The following is an 18,574-nucleotide window of genomic DNA, read 5'->3' on the forward strand; positions in this document are numbered from 1 at the left end:
AGTGGTCCCATCTTGGTGCCTTGGGGGACGCCACAGGTGAGTGACTGAAAGGTGGAGACAGCCCCTCGGAAGCGTACAGCTTGGCGTCGGTCACTGAGGAAGTCTGTGTGTGTGTGTGTGTGTGTGTGTGTGTGTGTGTGTGAAGGCGTTGGTTGTTGGAGCACCGGAAGAGGGCGATTCACTCGCTGTTAGCCCTGGAGTTTCGCTAATATAACCCTTGTTTATGGGATAATAAATGGAAGAGAGAGAGAGAGACTATAACCTACCTACCTACCTACCCACTTAGCTTAGCGTTAGATTATGTTTAGCGTTAGGTTGTGTTAGTATAGTTTAGGTTAGGTTAGGTTATGTTGGAACAGGTGAGGAGGTTAGGTTAGGTCAGCGTCAGGTTAGGTCAGCTTGTTCACACGCCTACACTACACACACACATCGTACGGTACCTCTCTTAACGACCTCCACCTGCCTCGCTCTGCCTCCCTCCACTGCCTACACCTCTTCGCCGCCACCGTCTGCACATTCTAAATCCCCCTTACTCCTTCCAATCCCTCACTGTGTCCGCTGGCTTAATCCAAGAACGCAGAAAATCCAGCTTAGAATCCTTCACTCGATCACAGAGGTGATGGGGAGGGGGGGTGATGAGGTGACGATGAGGGGGCGGGGGTGATGGAGGGGTGATGAGGTGACGATGAGGGGGCGGGGGTGATGGGGAGGGGTTAGACAGTGTGGGAGCGTTGGGAACGATCTTGTCTTTAAATATTGTGTCCCGGGTTGAGATCCTTGATTCAGAAGTGAGAAATGTGGTATCGAGAGTGAACCCCTAGCAGACATGACGCGTTTCATCCGGGTACTCTTGTTTCCTCTTGATACTAACATCGTCGACGTCACACACACACACACACACACACACACACACACACACATTTAACACAGTTTTGTTTTAATCGCCTATCTCCCCTAACCCCTTCACTCACTACGGGGATGCCACCTTTAATTTTTTATTTAGTCAACGCCGGAAGAGTTTTTTTTCAGGAGAGAGAGAGAGAGAGAGAGAGACGCCCGTGCATAAGTGGTTAAGATTATCGACAATTTTATGCTATAATGATAAAACTTAAGAACCTATGAAATTATATATATTTCTCCACCTGTAATCTTACCTCCATGTTTTCCTCCTTTGTTTATTTTTGGTTAGGTTAGATTTGATTAGGTTAGGATGAGTTAGGTTAGGCTAGGTTAGGTTAGGACAGGATAGGTTAGGTTAGGTTTGGTTAGTCTAGGTTAGGTTAGGAACAACATTATATAACTAGCTGACGTTAGGTTAGCTTAGACAAGGTTGGGTTAGACTAGCTTAGGTTAGGTTAGGCTAGGTCAATCTAGGTTAGGTTAGGAACGACATTATTTAAGTTGAACTACTGACGTTATGACAACATTGATATATTGCTAAAAACTCGTGTCAATATTTAATATACTAATGGTGACAGGTTATGAAGCCAGGTAAACAACAACACGAGTCATTGTATTTTTTGTATGCATTATTTACGCGCCGTGTGTGTGTGTGGGGGGGGGGGGATACAAACGCTGTGCTTTTCTGTATACAGTGCAAACAGCTGTGTGTTTACCCGGGGTGACGAATTTCTCTATTTTGCCATAATTGCTTTCACACTACTGGCTTCCAAACAGCAGTCAGTCCTAACCTAACCACAAGCCTTAACCTAACCTAACCACAAGCCTTAACCTAACCTAACCACAAGCCTTAACCTAACCTAACCTAACCACAAGCCTTAACCTAACCTAACCTAACCACAAGTCTTAACCTAACCTAACCACAAGCCTTAACCTAACCTAACCACAAGTCTTAACCTAACCTAACCACACCACCAGTCTTTACCTACCCTAACATGTCAGTTTCCCCTTCTTCGCGTTACTTCAGTTTCTTTACATTGTTGCTTAATTTCCTGTGTCAAGGTGTAAATGTTCCTCGTTTTTAGTCAACTCTGTAAACAGTCAATATTCATGATTATTTAATGCTGTAAATACTCAGTATACATGATTATATAACACTAAACAAACTTGGTATACATGATTAACTAACTAAACACACTCAGTATACATAACTAACACACTGTAAACACACTCGCTGTACGTAACTAACACACTGTAAACACACTCAGTATACATAACTAACACACTGTAAACACACTCGCTGTACACAACTAACACACTGTAAACACACTCAGTATACATAACTAACACACTGTAAACACACTCAGTATACACAACTAACACTGTAAACACACTCAGTATACATAACTAACACACTGTAAACACACTCAGTATACATAACTAACACACTGTAAACACACTCACTGTACACAACTAACACACTGTAAACACACTCAGTATACACAACTAACACACTGTAAACACACTCACTGTACACAATTAACACACTGTAAACACACTCAGTATACATAACTAACACACTATAAACACACTCACTGTACACAACTAACACACTGTAAACACACTCACAATAAATAACTAACACACTGTAAACACACTCACTGTACACAACTAACACACTGTAAACATACTCAGTATACATAACTAACACACTGTAAACATACTCAGTATACATAACTAACACACTGTAAACACACTCACTGTACACAACTAACACACTGTAAACACACTCACAATAAATAACTAACACACTGTAAACACACTCACTGTACACAACTAACACTCTGTAAACACACTCACTGTACACAACTAACACACTGTAAACACACTCAGTATACATAACTAACACACTGTAAACACACTCGCTGTACGTAACTAACACACTGTAAACACACTCAGTATACACAACTAACACACTGTAAACACACTCAGTATACACAACTAACACACTGTAAACACACTCACAATAAATAACTAACACACTGTAAACACACTCAGTATACATAACTAACACACTGTAAACACACTCACTGTACACAACTAACACACTGTAAACACACTCAGTATACACAACTAACACACTGTAAACACACTCAGTATACATAACTAACACACTGTAAACACACTCAGTATACATAACTAACACACTGTAAACACACTCACTGTACACAACTAACACACTGTAAACACACTCACAATAAATAACTAACACACTGTAAACACACTCACAATACATAACTAACACACTGTCAACACACTCACTGTACACAACTAACACACTGTAAACACACTCAGTATACATAACTAACACACTGTAAACACACTCACACTGCAACAATAACCAACACTGTAAAACACACTCAGTATACATAACTAACACACTGTAAACACACTCGCTGTACGTAACTAACACACTGTAAACACACTCAGTATACATAACTAACACACTGAAAACACACTCGCTGTACACAACTAACACACTGTAAACACACTCAGTATACATAACTAACACACTGTAAACACACTCAGTATACATAACTAACTCACTGTAAACACACTCGCTGTACGTAACTAACACACTGTAAACACACTCAGTATACATAACTAACACACTGTAAACACACTCGCTGTACGTAACTAACACACTGTAAACACACTCAGTATACATAACTAACACACTGTAAACACACTCACTGTACACAACTAACACACTGTAAACACACTCACTGTACACAACTAACACACTGTAAACACACTCAGTATACACAACTAACACACTGTAAACACACTCACTGTACATAACTAACACACTGTAAACACACTCAGTATACACAACTAACACACTGTAAACACACTCACTGTACATAACTAACACACTGTAAACACACTCAGTATACATAACTAACACACTGTAAACACACTCAGTATACACAACTAACACACTGTAAACACACTCACAATACATAACTAACACACTGTAAACACACTCAGTATACACAACTAACACACTGTAAACACACTCACTGTACACAACTAACACACTGTAAACACACTCAGTATACACAACTAACACACTGTAAACACACTCACAATACATAACTAACACACTGTAAACACACTCACTGTACACAACTAACACACTGTAAACACACTCACAATACATAACTAACACACTGTCAACACACTCACTGTACACAACTAACACACTGTAAACACACTCACTGTACACAACTAACACACTGTAAACACACTCAGTATACACAACTAACACACTGTAAACACACTCACAATACATAACTAACACACTGTAAACACACTCACTGTACACAACTAACACACTGTAAACACACTCACAATACATAACTAACACACTGTAAACACACTCACTGTACACAACTAACACACTGTAAACACACTCACAATACATAACTAACACACTGTCAACACACTCACTGTACACAACTAACACACTGTAAACACACTCACAATAAATAACTAACACACTGTCAACACAATCACTGTACACAACTAACACACTGTAAACACACTCACAATACATAACTAACACACTGTCAACACACTCACTGTACACAACTAACACACTGTAAACACACTCACTGTACACAACTAACACACTGTAAACACACTGACAATAAATAACTAACACACTGTCAACACACTCACTGTACACAACTAACACACTGTAAACACAATCACTGTACACAACTAACACACTGTAAACACACTCACAATACATAACTAACACACTGTCAACACACTCACTGTACACAACTAACACACTGTAAACACACTCACTGTACACAACTAACACACTGTAAACACACTGACAATAAATAACTAACACACTGTCAACACACTCACTGTACACAACTAACACACTGTAAACACACTCACAATACATAATCATTGCTCAGCTGAAATTCATTAAACTACATTCTGTCACACATTTGTTAAGCTGGCCAGTGTACAGTATTGCCAAAATAACAAACAGTACCTTTTTTAATTGTTGTTATTTACGTTTAATTATGTGTGTATAAACAGTTAAGGTCTTTTAAGTATGTAGGTTTATGTTTCATATACGTGACACCCAATGAAAATCAAAGATAATTGTTCCTTTTTTTCTATTGGGTGACAGATAGTTGTAGTGTAGTTGTTGTTCGGGGCGGGGTTGTGTGATGCGTGAGGGTAATTACTGATGCTTTATATAGTACTGTTGGTGGATGTGGGTCACGGGGGGGGTATGGTGGTGTGTGTGGTGGTGATGGGGGTAAAGGTGGTGGTGGGGTGTATGGTGGTGGTGGGGGTGGCAGGTGGGTGTATGGTAGTTGGAGGGGGGTGGTCTGGTATGACTGTCTCCGGGTGACTCCAGGATCTTGTTTATACTGGGACGAAAAATATGAGACAGGACAGGACAGATTTCCTCTCTGTCAAGCTGTAATTTCTTGTAGTGTGTGTTTGGTCGTGTGTATTTATGTATCTGTGTGTGTTTGGTCGTGTGTATGTATGTATCTGTGTGTGTGTGTGTGTTTGGTCGTGTATATATATGTATCTCTGTATGTGTGTGTGTGTTTGGTCGTGTGTATGTATGTATGTATGTGTGTGTATGCCAGTGAGTGTCCAGTTTTGTGTGTACAGTATGTGTGTGTGTGTGTCTTTAAGTGCCATATTTACTGTTTAGAGTATTAAAAGTTAGGCAATTACACTATGGATATGTAACAATATGTAAGGTAGTCGGATTACCTGAATATTACGCCCTCAGATTATTTCACTTTTCGATTAAACCACCCTAACCTAACCTAACCTAACCTAACCTTGTGTAAGATAATCTATAGCCTCATCTCACCCAACTCAACCCAACCTAGCCCAGCTGAGCCCAACCAAACACAACCCCACTTAACCTAACCTAACCATAATAACTCGCAGCGATACTTTACTAGTTCACACACCCCCTCCGTCACGTCTTGACCGATGGCGACCAAGACTTCTGAGGGTAGGATGCTCTGTCCCACGTGTACTTCATTGGCGTGTATTCACCAGTCCTACAGTTTTGTATTCCTAGATCTATACTGTACTCTAAATATTGTTGTAATTTCACCTTGTAATATATGTGTACTGTATATATATATAATGATAAAGGAACACTAGCACAAGAATTGGTGAATTAATAGGTAGGGGGGTGCAGTGAAAAGGCCCGAGGTATGAACGGGCTAGCGACGCAGGGGGAGCTATTTTCTCAGCCAGTCAGGAAAAAAATAGCCATAATCCTGCCTTTCACTACCTAGAAATTATCCTTCTCTCTACACCTTCCCCTCCCTCTCCCCAGTCACCAAAATCACACTCTATCCAACCAACCGCCAGCCACCTAGCCTCCTCACAGCCACCCAAATCCTCCCTCAGCTAATTAAATAACTCCCCCATCTTCCAAAATCCCTTTGGGTGATGTCACGAGGTCACATTCACCTGCAGTGTGTTGTTTAGGAGGACCTGTGTGGGGGTGTTAGCCAAGGATACCACGACAATAAAAACCAGCCAATTTTACGTCATGTTCCGTCTTTTATTTATGGGATCGATTTTTTGTATCTGGTTTACAGGTAAGTTTTGTGTAGTTTATGATCCCGCTGGTGTCATTGGGTGTGTCAGGGAGATATTTTATTATTATTATTATTATTATTATTATTATTATTGTTATTGTTATTATTATTGGTGTTATTATTGTTATTTTTATTATTATGAGTGTTATCATTATTGTTGTTTTTGTTGTTGTTGTTGGTGGTATTATTATTATTATTATTATTATTACCATCGTTGTTGTTGTCGTCTTTATGAATTGTAGTCGTAATAGTAGTAGCAATAGTGACAGTTGTAGTAAAAGTATATCAGTAGAAATAATATCATTACTAATTATTTCTGGGAATTTTATCACTTCGTGTAAAATAATGTTCTGAGAGAGAGAGAGAGAGAGAGAGAGAGAGAGAAAGAGAGAGAGAGCATTAAAAAATACATATCCAGAAAAAAAAGAACCAACCAAAGATTTACTGACCATTGTGAAAAAATGAAAAACGAAAATACACACACACACACACACACACACACACACACACACACACACACACGCACGCACGCACGCAGTAATAAAAGTTCGCGGGAAAGAAAAAATACTTTGTTGTTGGATTCAGACATAAACAGTATCGTTCGGGGGAATCCTGAGCCACATAGGGTATGTCTGTATTCCTAGACGACTTCCCATCCGGATTTGAATAGCGTTTTTATAAGGCCTTTTGGGAGTCGTTTGCGTAGAGGAGTCAGCGGGCTGTGTTTTTTTATACAATGTGGTCCCTTGGGGTCGTTAAGGATAAGGGGCACGAGGAGGGGGGGTGGAGAGAAGACAAGGGGTAGTGGGAAAGAATGAGGCAGGAGGAGGGTAAAGGGGAAGAGGAGGTAAGTGAGGGGGAAAAATAGTAGAGAGGCGGGGAAGAAGATAGAAGGAGAGGGTGGAGGGGAAAAGGAAAGGTAGAGAGGAGGGAAGAAGCAAAGGAGAGGGGGGAAGAGAGGAGGCAGTACGTGAAGGGTGAAAGGCAGATAGGGAGGAGGAGGAGTACAGAGAGGTAGGGAGAGAGGTAGGGGGGAGAAGTTAAGGGGGAAGAGAAAGACTAGCTTAGAGAGACATCGCGGGTCATAAAAGTGATTACACAATGGAGAGGCGATGTGACTGTGGCATTGGTTGAGGCTACTGAGGAGACTGGACAGCCACAGTAGAGCTGGCTTTGAGGGCTGGAGGGCGGCGGCGTGGTGTAGGGGAGGGTGTGGGCAAGGGAAAGGTGATAAAGGAGTAATTGGCGTGGGTAGGTGGAGGAGAGAGGTTGGGGAAGAGATGAGGGGGGATTAGACGTGGGTAGGGGGGAAGGGATGAGGGGATGAAGCACGTGTGGGGTAGGGGAGGGGAGGAGAAGGCGTGGGTGGGTAGGTAAAACACGGAGAGGATGGGAAAGACGGGGGAGAAAGGGGGGGTGGTGAGGGTAGAGGAGGAGGGGGGGAGTTTCCAAGCGTGGGTGGACAAGGACTAATGTGGGAGGGGAGGGTGGGGGGGATAGAGGAAGAGAGGGGGAGGGTCATTGTTTGTAAGTTTGAGGCACTTTGAGCAAATGTTTTGCCAGTTATTTCTCTGTCGTGTTTGCGAGTGTTTTTGGGTGTGGAGTGTGTTGAGAGTGTGTTTGTGTGTTTTGTAAGTGAGTTTGTGTGTGTGTTGACTGTTTTTTGTTTTGTGAGTGTTTGTGTGATGTGAGTCTATATGTTGTGAGTGTTTGTGTGTAATGAGTGTATACTGTATGTTTATGGCGTGAGTGTGTTTTTGTGATAATTATAATAATAATAATAATAATAAACGGTTTATTAATAGAGTTGCAGCCGGTGGTGTGCATGTAATATTGTAAGTGTATTTGTGTGTGTTGTGACTTGTGTGTGTATGTTGTTATTACGTTTATGTGATTATGTTGTTAGTAAGGAATAGGATAATTGTAATTTTTTATTTTAATTGATTGTGATTAATTACCTTTTAAGTGACAGTGAAAACGCAAGCCCTTAACAAGTATATCCTAAGGGTCTATTAAACCTCTGTCTGTACCGTAAACCGTATTTTTGACTCTAGGCGAGTTATCGAGGGTGTGTGTGTGTGTGTGTGTGTGTCGTGAAATTGTGTGTATATTATGACTGTATGCATATTAAAGTATGTTGTGATGACACAGTGTTTTCCGACGAAGGCTTTAAAAATAATAATAAATAAATCATACACCTGGCAGCATCACCCATTGGCAGGGGAAATATCTCGCCGCCTGGGGAGATTTAAGTCATGGCAGGGGAAAAAGAAAAAGAAACTGCAATCGAACAGGGGAAATTATATATCGGTAAATCAATGAGGAAAAGCAGACGACGCCACCAGAATTATTGTAAAGTATAAGACACGCCAAACATTCCTCCCTCCAGAGCTCCTGTTGAACTTTGTCCGTGTGTAATTTTACAGTGGGTGATCGCATAGAATACTTATGTGTGGGAATAATGCGTTGGTGAGCTCTATGGGTGTTCCGAGATATACTGTATACTGTACGACCATTGCTGTTGAGTTGATGGCATTGCTTGGTTAATGGTAGTGTATGGTGGGGTGGGGGAAGGATGTTGGAATGGTGGTTAATGGTCAAGTAAGGTGGGATATTCAAAACTGATGGTTAATGGTAGTGTACAGTACTGCTAATAATAATAATAATAATAATGTAAAAATAATAATATAATAATAATAATATAATAATAATACTAATGATAATACTATAATAATAATAATAATAATAATAATAATAATAATAATAATAATAATAATAATGTAATTATAATGATAATAATAATAATAATAATAATGCATATTTAAGGCTTCCCTCTGGGGGCTGAGGCGTAGTCACAAGTGTTTACGATAATTGCTGTTTACCTGAATAACACCTGCTGTTGTGTGTCGTACAGGTGTATCATGATCTTACTTCTGCCACCCTAGAGCGAGAGAGGGGGGCGGGTGAGGTGTACACAGTAAGATATACGAATGGAGAAAGTGTCTGATGTCTCTCTCTCTTGCAGGTTGAAAGATAGATAAAAATTGCAATAAAGAGATGTTATTTAATAGAAAGGTAAATCAGAGACAGAGTGATGTTGACAGACATATATATAGTGAGAAGGTTGAGAGAAAAAAATAGTGAAATGTTGAAACTTTAATCAGTGTCCATAGTCTTGGTGCGTAACACAGAAAGGCATGAAGGAGAGTGATGAGAAGCCTTGTGTGTGTGTGTGTTTGTATTGTTTCACACAAGTCTGTGTATTTGCTTCGTTGTTTACATTTGTTCATTTTTGGAGGGAGCATTTAGTAGGGCTGCCTATTAGAGGTGTGTGTGTGTGTGTGTGTGTGTGTGTGTGTGTGTGTGTGCATCATGCATATATCACGCATAGAGAAAGCCACGGACGTACACACAGTTATGCTAAACACCCGCACCCACCTACCCACATGAACACCACACCACCCGGTGTCTCCATGACCACTTGAGGTCCTTCATGTCAACGTCTACGGACAAGTTACTGTACTATGTGGCCTACGTGACCCCACACAGTATTGCAAGAGACCAGCCCGGGCCATCAACTGCAAACTATAATAATTTATATGTTCAATTCATGTTCCTTCTCCATTTAGTAATGAAAGCTTTTGTTAAACGACCCACCCACCCCATGTCTTTGTGTGTATTAAGTCATTTTTGTGTAGATGTATATTATTATTATTACACACACACACACACACACACACAAGCGAGGGGTCGACACGTCCTCAGCACTATCTCAAGCTTACACTGTGAATTGTGGTATTAGTTTGGTGGACAGTATGTGGCCCAAATATTGTGTTATGAATATTGGGAGAGAGAGAGAGAGAGAGAGATGTGTTATAAAGATTGGGTGACAGAGAAAGACACAGACAGATAAACAGACAAATAAGAGAGAGAGAGAGACCGAGTGGTGTGGTGCAGTAAATCGTCCATTGGTGTTGATTGGGTGAGAGAAGCGATGGATATTGTGCTTTGGCGAGAGGTTTTTCACATCACACTCTTTATATCAAGGCGTGTCTACAGTATATCTGCAGACTATGGAACTGTACACACACATTAATTCAAAATAAAAACAAACACCAGAAATGCTACCATTCTGCGCCTACATTACTGCAGTGGACACCTTTTATAAACTATTTCAATAACCAAATACAACATTGTAATTCAGTACGATGAAAACAGTATAGACAATAAACAATGCCAAAACTATTGGTGGGAAACGAGTGTGTAAACAATCAGAATATACTGTAGTCCAGTGTTTGTAGCATAATGTAAACAAAAATTCTACTCTGTAATATTAGTATGATTACAAAAAAATGTATACACACTCTAAACAGGCCCAAATCTATTGGAGAGAGACAAGAGTATAAACAATAAGGATGAAATCGAGTGTTTACAGCGTGACAACAAGGTAAACAAGTGTGTCAGTAGAAAAAAATTTGAGAACGAGATAACGTGGAGGAAATTGTGACAATCAATTTCAATTTAAATTGTTTATTCCTTGATAGAGGAAGCGGGATCCTAGTGCTGTCACTAGGTACCCCTGTACAATGACACCAGAAGCATCTGGCAAGTATATACAGTATAAATATTATAAAGGGGTTTACTAAAGCCTAAGGAAGGAAGGAAGGATATTCCTTTAACACATAATCAATGTTATTTACATAATATCTGGCCAGTATGGGGAGGATCATCGTGTCTCCGTCAGGGGGTCGTGGAGTGGTGGTCCAGCAGGCGTCACGGAAGCGTTGTGTGTGGGGACATCTTAGGAGGTAGTGGATAAGGGTGCGGCTGTCGGGTCTTCTGCATAATGCGCAAGAGCGTTGCTCAGGGGATGCGGGGATACCAATCTCCCAAGCAAAGTCATACCCAATGATGATACGGGCAGCAATCACGTCCCCTTTCCGCGACCCTTTCCCGTAGACATACGAGAGGTCAGGAAGTTTACGGAGGACATCGTACCAGGTGGGCGGGGAGTCCAGGGGGATGGCTGCTTCCCGAGCTTCTCTCTGTTTGCGGCGAATTTGGGTCCTAAGCTGTAAAAGTGTTCGAGGAACAACGTAGTCAGGTGTGGCCTTGTTGCAGCCAGTCTTGGCAAGGCCATCTGCTGCCTCATTCCCCAAGATACCGACATGACTGGGTATCCATAGGAATGTCACAGGACGGCCTGCATCCTGAAGTGTGGATGTTAACCCTCGTATTCGGAGGATGAGGTCCTTATTTTCCCCTGATCCAAATGCGATCCCGTCGAGAGCAGACCTGGAATCGCAGCAGACAAGCAAGGGGCAGAAACCATCTGCTTCCTCAGCGAGAAGGGCAGCAAGGAGGGCTATAAGTTCAGCCTGAGTGGAGGATGCCCCGTCAGAAACTCTGAGAGACAGTTTGATAGGCTCAGGGGCATCAGGACGGGAGATGTAGACACCAGCCCCGGCCCGACCTGTAGCGGGGTCAACAGAACCATCAGTGTAGAGGACGACCCTACCTGGGGACCAGTGGGCGATCCTGGAGAGATGGTATTTGCAGAGAATAACAGGGTTCACGTGGGATTTCGGGAGCGGTCCACCGAGGGCAATCACTTCAGGTTGAAAATCCAGCCAGGGAGAAGGGGACGAACCAACAGCAGGGGTGACAACAATATCAGGCAGGAGGTCGTGTTCCTGAAGGGCTCGGATGAGTGACCCTCTCCACTGTCTTCTAGATGGAGGTCGGCCTCGGACAGCAGGAGTCAAGTTGGCTTGGACATAGTTGCCCCGAGGATCCCGTAGAATGGAAACGGTAGTTTTTAGGTAAAACTCCTGGACACGATCCTCTAAGGGGGAAAGACCAAGTTCGGTATATAGAGAAGTAGAGCGTGTCCACTGAGGAGCCCCAAATTTGATACGAGCAGCTTTCCTCTGGATAACTTCGAGACGCTTGACAGCAGTCCGACTAATGTTGACGAGAGCAGGGGCGGCGTAGTCGACACAGGAACGGACAAAGGACTTGTACATGGTGAGAAGTACAGGGATGGTGGCACCAAGGGAACCCCTGCACATGGTAGAGAGGGGAGCGAGACGCCGAAAGCATGTCTCGAAGATAGCGGACTTCAGGGATCTGACAACGTGTGCGAGTTACATACACACCCAGGTATTTTGTCTCATTAACCCAGTCCAAGGGCGTTCCTGATAAGAAAAGGGGTGGAGGTACAACACGACCGTGCCACATGGCTTTTGTTTTCGCAGTTGAAAGAAGGAAACCAAGTGAATCACACTCTCTGGAGACCAGATCAAGGGCTTCCTGCATGCTGAGGTAGTCAGGGGCTTGGAGGAGGACATCGTCGGCATATCCTGAGTGAACAACTTCTGTCGGCCACGGGAGAGATGCAATGGAGTGCATGAGAGTGTTAAACAAGGTGGGACTCAGGACTCGTTAGTGACAGTAAAAACGTTTTGGCCGGAGACAATACATAAGGTAAACTGAATATAAAGTTGATAGTCCAGAACGATGAAAATAAAGTATGAAGGCAAATAAATTATAGGTGTTATTGTCGTGTAAAGTGAAGTAAAAAAAAAGTTAAGATATTATAAGATGTTTCTAAAAATATTTTGTTTATGCAGCCACTCTCTTTCAAGTAGGGAAATATAGACGACGACTGTAACCATACCGCCTAATCCTATACGTTAGACGAACGATTCTCTTTTGTTTTTCGTAATGTTAATGATATATCCTTTAAGTACGTATAGAGTCAAATGCTGATTAGTCTTAAGATGGTTTATGTTTTTATATTTTTTTTATATTCAGAAGTGTATTAGTGACATTTGTGAATGTAAACATAATTTTAGTAAAATTTCTACGTTTCAGCGAATAAAAAATATTATAAAGTGTCGAGTGAACGAGACAACGTGGCGGGCAACGGTGTAAGATCAAAACATTTCGGAAAGAGGCGACACGTTGCAGAAAAGTGCCAAGAGATCATTTTTACGTGAGGCATTAAAGTGAAGGTAAGAGTTTATGGCTCTCTTTAGAGCGTGGAAACTCTGGTTGTAACCCTTCTTGCTTCACCTTGGTGCCTTACAGGGTATAAAGTACGTTAACTCAATAAAGCCAGCCAGTTATCGAGAGGATAGCGAGGAGAGGTTAAGCCTCAGCTCCGCCATGAATCTTGATTAACTACAAAATGTGTATGGAGGACAGTGAGCGTCAGGGAGAGGGAGAGTTCCAATAATAAGGGGACCTGATTTTCCTTACCTTATTCTACAGTCTTTTAAAGAATTTTGTTACAAGAAAATTTTTATTTTTCTACCTAAATGTAAGAGTATTATAGATTATTATAATGTGAAAAAGGTGAGACATATTTATAATACGAAGGTATATAGTTGCCATCGAAGGAAATTTTAGTGTTGAACAGTGTTTAAGCCAGTGAATTCAGCACTAGACAGTACCAGCAAGAGCAGTGATCCACCAGTGAGATAAGCACCCCTGGGAACCTACCATCTTCTGACCAGGCGGTGTTAATCAGTCCACCCTGGGAACAACTGTGGATCGGCTTTACACCTGACTACGAGATAACACATCACCACCTAGCAGAGAGTGACGTACTGTGACACCACCCCACACCACACGGTGTCTTCATGGTCACGTGAGGTCCTTCATGTCAACACCTATGGGCAAGTTACGTGAACATCACACCACCCGGTGTCTCCTTCATGTCAACATCTATGGACGGGTTACGTGACCTCACATAGTATGGCAAGAGACCAGCCCGGGCCACCAACTGTAAACTATAATAATTTGTATGTTCAATTCATGTTCCTTCTCCTTTCAGGAATGAAAGCTTTTGTTAAACGGCCCACCTGCCCAATGTCTTTGTAAGCAATAAGTAATTTTTTTTCTTATGTCTATTTTCAGCCTTCGGGCTGAAAATATTATTATTACACAGCTACACCCACACCCACAGCTACACCCACACCCACAGCTGCACCCACATCCACACCGCCACATACATATAACTGTTGCTAACCCGATAATTCACTCTAGACTCTCCTATTCCTTTCCTTTACATCTCATCTCGAGGAAATTAACGCCAGGAAGAGGTTGGGATATATTTTGGGTGGTACATAGATTAAGGAAATTACTAGCGAAGGAGAGGAAGAAGGGGGAGGACAAGGGGATTTACAGCAGCATCCTCAGCTTGTGGTCACTCGTCTGTGCCAATTGCTAACGAGATTATTCCCTTAACTGGAAACATTGACTCCAAACTCCCACGATCTAGATTAAATTATCATCTCAGTAAACTCCAATTATCTTAGTAAACTCCCAGTAAACTCCAATTATCTTAGTAAACTCAAGGTACTCCAGTAAACCAGGATTATACTGTAATATGAGAGACTTCATCCCGGAGTTGGGTTTTCATAACATCTTTTCATGATTTACTTAAGGACAAGAATGTTGAGTTCACTTTTTGGGGTCATTTGTTATTTGGTTTATTATTTAATCTTTTGAGAGAAAGATTATTGTTGTTGTATTTGTTGTTATTGTGGTTCGTTGAGAGAGTGTGCGTGTGTGTGCGTGTGCGTGTGTGTGTGTGTGAGTTAAGCTGAATACGGAGATTCGACCCATTAAACCTTAAAACGCTACTGAATTTTTTTGCCAAATAAAATTATATATATTTTTGTTTATATCGTTGTAACATATTAAGAATTATTTATATATTTTTGTTGTTGTTGTAACCTATAGGAATAATGTATATATTTTCTGTATTGTAATTTTTTAAGGAATTATTTATATATTTTTGGTATTGGTGTAACATAGAAATTATTTATATATATTTTGTATTGCAACTTAGGAATAATATATTTATTTTTTGTAGTGTAACTCATATTCCCGGCTGAGGAGAGACCACTATACTGGAGACCTGAACGGGTTTAATGGCACTGTCGGATACATCTGCAGCCACAGTATTAACCCTGGCACTGGTAAAGGGGATTTAATGACCCTGGGACTTGTGAAGGGGATTTAATAACCCTGGGACTTGTGGAGGGGATTTAATGACCTTGGCACTGGTAAAGGGGATTTAATGACCCTGGGACTTGTGAAGGGGATTTAATAACCCTGGGACTTGTGGAGGGGATTTAATGACCTTGGCACTGGTAAAGGGGATTTAATGACCCTGGGACTTGTGAAGGGGATTTAATAACCCTGGGACTTGTGGAGGGGATTTAATGACCCTGGGACTTGTGAAGGGGATTTAATAACCCTGATACTTGTGGAGGGGATTTAATGACCTTGGCACTGGTGAAGGGGATTTAATAACCCTGGTACTTGTGGAAGGGATTTAATAACCCTGGTACTTGTGGAAGGGGATTTAATGACCTTGGCACTGGTGAAGGGGATTTAATGACCCTGACACTGGTGAAGGAGATTTAATAACCCTGATACTTGTGGAAGGGATTTAATGACCCTGGCACTGGTAAAGGGGATTTAATGACCCTGGGACTTGTGAAGGGGATTTAATAACCCTGATACTTGTGGAAGGGATTTAATGACCTTGGCACTGGTAAAGGGGATTTAATGACCCTGGGACTTGTGAAGGGGATTTAATAACCCTGGGACTTGTGGAGGGGATTTAATGACCTTGGCACTGGTGGAGGGGATTTAATGACCTTGGCACTGGTAAAGGGGATTTAATGACCTTGGCACTGGTGGAAGGGATTTAATGACCTTGGCACTGGTAAAGGGGATTTAATGACCCTGGATTTAATAACCTGGAGGAGGGATTTAATGACCTTGACCTTGGCACCTTGGCACTGGGGATTTAATGACCCTGGCACTGGTGAAGGGGATTTAATGACCCTGGTACTTGTGGAGGGGATTTAATGACCCTGGTACTTGTGGAGGGGATTTAATGACCCTGGCACTGGTGAAGGGGATTTAATAACCCTGGTACTTGTGGAGGGGATTTAATGACCCGGGTACTGGTGAAGGGGATTTAATGACCCTGGTACTTGTGGAGGGGATTTAATGACCCGGGTACTGGTGAAGGGGATTTAATGACCCTGGTACTTGTGGAGGGGATTTAATGACCCTGGTACTGGTGAAGGGGATTTAATGACCCTGGTACTTGTGAAGGGGATTTAATAACCCTGGTACTTGTGGAGGGGATTTAATAACCTGGTACTTGTGGAGGGGATTTAATGACCTTGGCACTGGTGGAGGGGATTTAATGACCTTGGCACTGGTGGACGGCTCTTAATAACGACAAACATTACAGTATCTGGGAAATTTGATCAATATTATCCGGTTCATGTTTTTTTATCCGGCGCCTTCACTAGATGTATCAGGATCTTCCGTTATTTTTATCTGGCTCTTTCACTAATTCTATCCTGCACTAGTTTTTATCCGGTACTTCCACTGCTTTTATCCGGTTCACTATTTTATCCAGCTTCCATTATATTTTACCCGGCTCTTCCGCTAGTTATATCCTACACTAATTTTTATCCGGTTCTTACACTGCTTTTATCCGGCTCACTATTTTATCCAGCTTCCATTATATTTTATCCGGCTCTTCCACTAATTTTATCCGGCTTTTCCACTAATTCTACTCGACACTTCCATTACTTTTATCCGGCTTTTTCATTAATTCTACTCGACACTTCCATTATTTTTATCCGGCTCTTCCACTGCCTCTTTTATCCGGCCCCTGCGCAATATATTATACCTGCGACACTTCATTTGGGTTGATAAATATAGCGGCGGGTTCTAATGAGTTTTTCAGGTAAGACTTCAACTTCGTTATAGTGCACCTATGTGGATGTTATTAAACTAGATGAATGGGTTTTTTCTACACTTTATAAATCACAGTTTTAGTAATTGTAAATTGTTTCTATAAGTTATCATACCAGAGTGTATATATTTTATCGGCCATTGTGTTCAGATTTCATCCCTTGTTATTTAAATGTAATAATAATTCGTCTTTATCCTGAATGATATAATTAGAAAACACATGAAAATATTTAATACATGTGGGACCTTAGTTAACGACACTCCACTTATGTTACGATGTAGAGTGATCGAAAAATCCCTGTGCAGTTGTTGTGATTATTAATATAGTTATTTACCTTGGGATAGTCATTGCAGGTGCACAGGGAGTTAATGATCACTGTGCCTCAATGATTTATGGTGTGAGAGGTAATGTGTGTACTGTAGAAGGTTTGTGGATCAGGTGAAGGTTTGGGCTGCTCTCTCCTGCTTGTTTCACTTGGTCATTAACCGTCTGAACGCTACGTTTTTGGAGGGTTAAGTTAGGGTAGGTTAGTTTAGGTTGGGTTTGGTTAAGTAGTTCAGTCATGTCAGGTTAAAGTAAGGGTGGTAAATCATAAGATTAAATAAGTTTGGGGAGGAATCTTCCGGTGAGCCATATATATAATAATAATAATTATTATATATATATATATATATATATATATATATATTAGCCCAGTAAACACGCGGACTTCTACATACAATCAACACCTCAACCTGCCAGGATTCGAACCCACGGCCCACGAGCCCATGACTGTGACCGGGGAACGCTAACCGCTGGACCACCAGAATGCAAAAGAATTACTAGACTCTGTTATATTTCACACAAAGCCTGTTCAACGAGCTTATGGCGCCGTGAACCTCTAATGGGGACTACCCGTATCACGTAGGTGGTCAGAGTCAGAGTCTAGGACTGCTTTTGTATCCTGGTGGTCCAGCAGTTAGCGTTCCCCGGTCACACTCATGGGCTCGTGGGCCGTGGGTTCGAATCCTGGCGGGTTGAGGTGTTGATTGTGTGTATATATATATATATATATATATATATATATATATATATATATATATATATATATATAATGTTTCTCCACACAGCGGATCAGGGAGTGAGAAATGAGTGAAATTCCTCCTTCAAAATGGGCAACACATCGTTTTTGGTGTTGTGATTGTTAAGGAGAGATGATGCACGG

The sequence above is a fragment of the Homarus americanus genome, unplaced genomic scaffold (assembly GCF_018991925.1).
Source record: "Homarus americanus isolate GMGI-L3 unplaced genomic scaffold, GMGI_Hamer_2.0 scaffold23617, whole genome shotgun sequence".
Classification (NCBI taxonomy): domain Eukaryota; kingdom Metazoa; phylum Arthropoda; class Malacostraca; order Decapoda; family Nephropidae; genus Homarus; species Homarus americanus.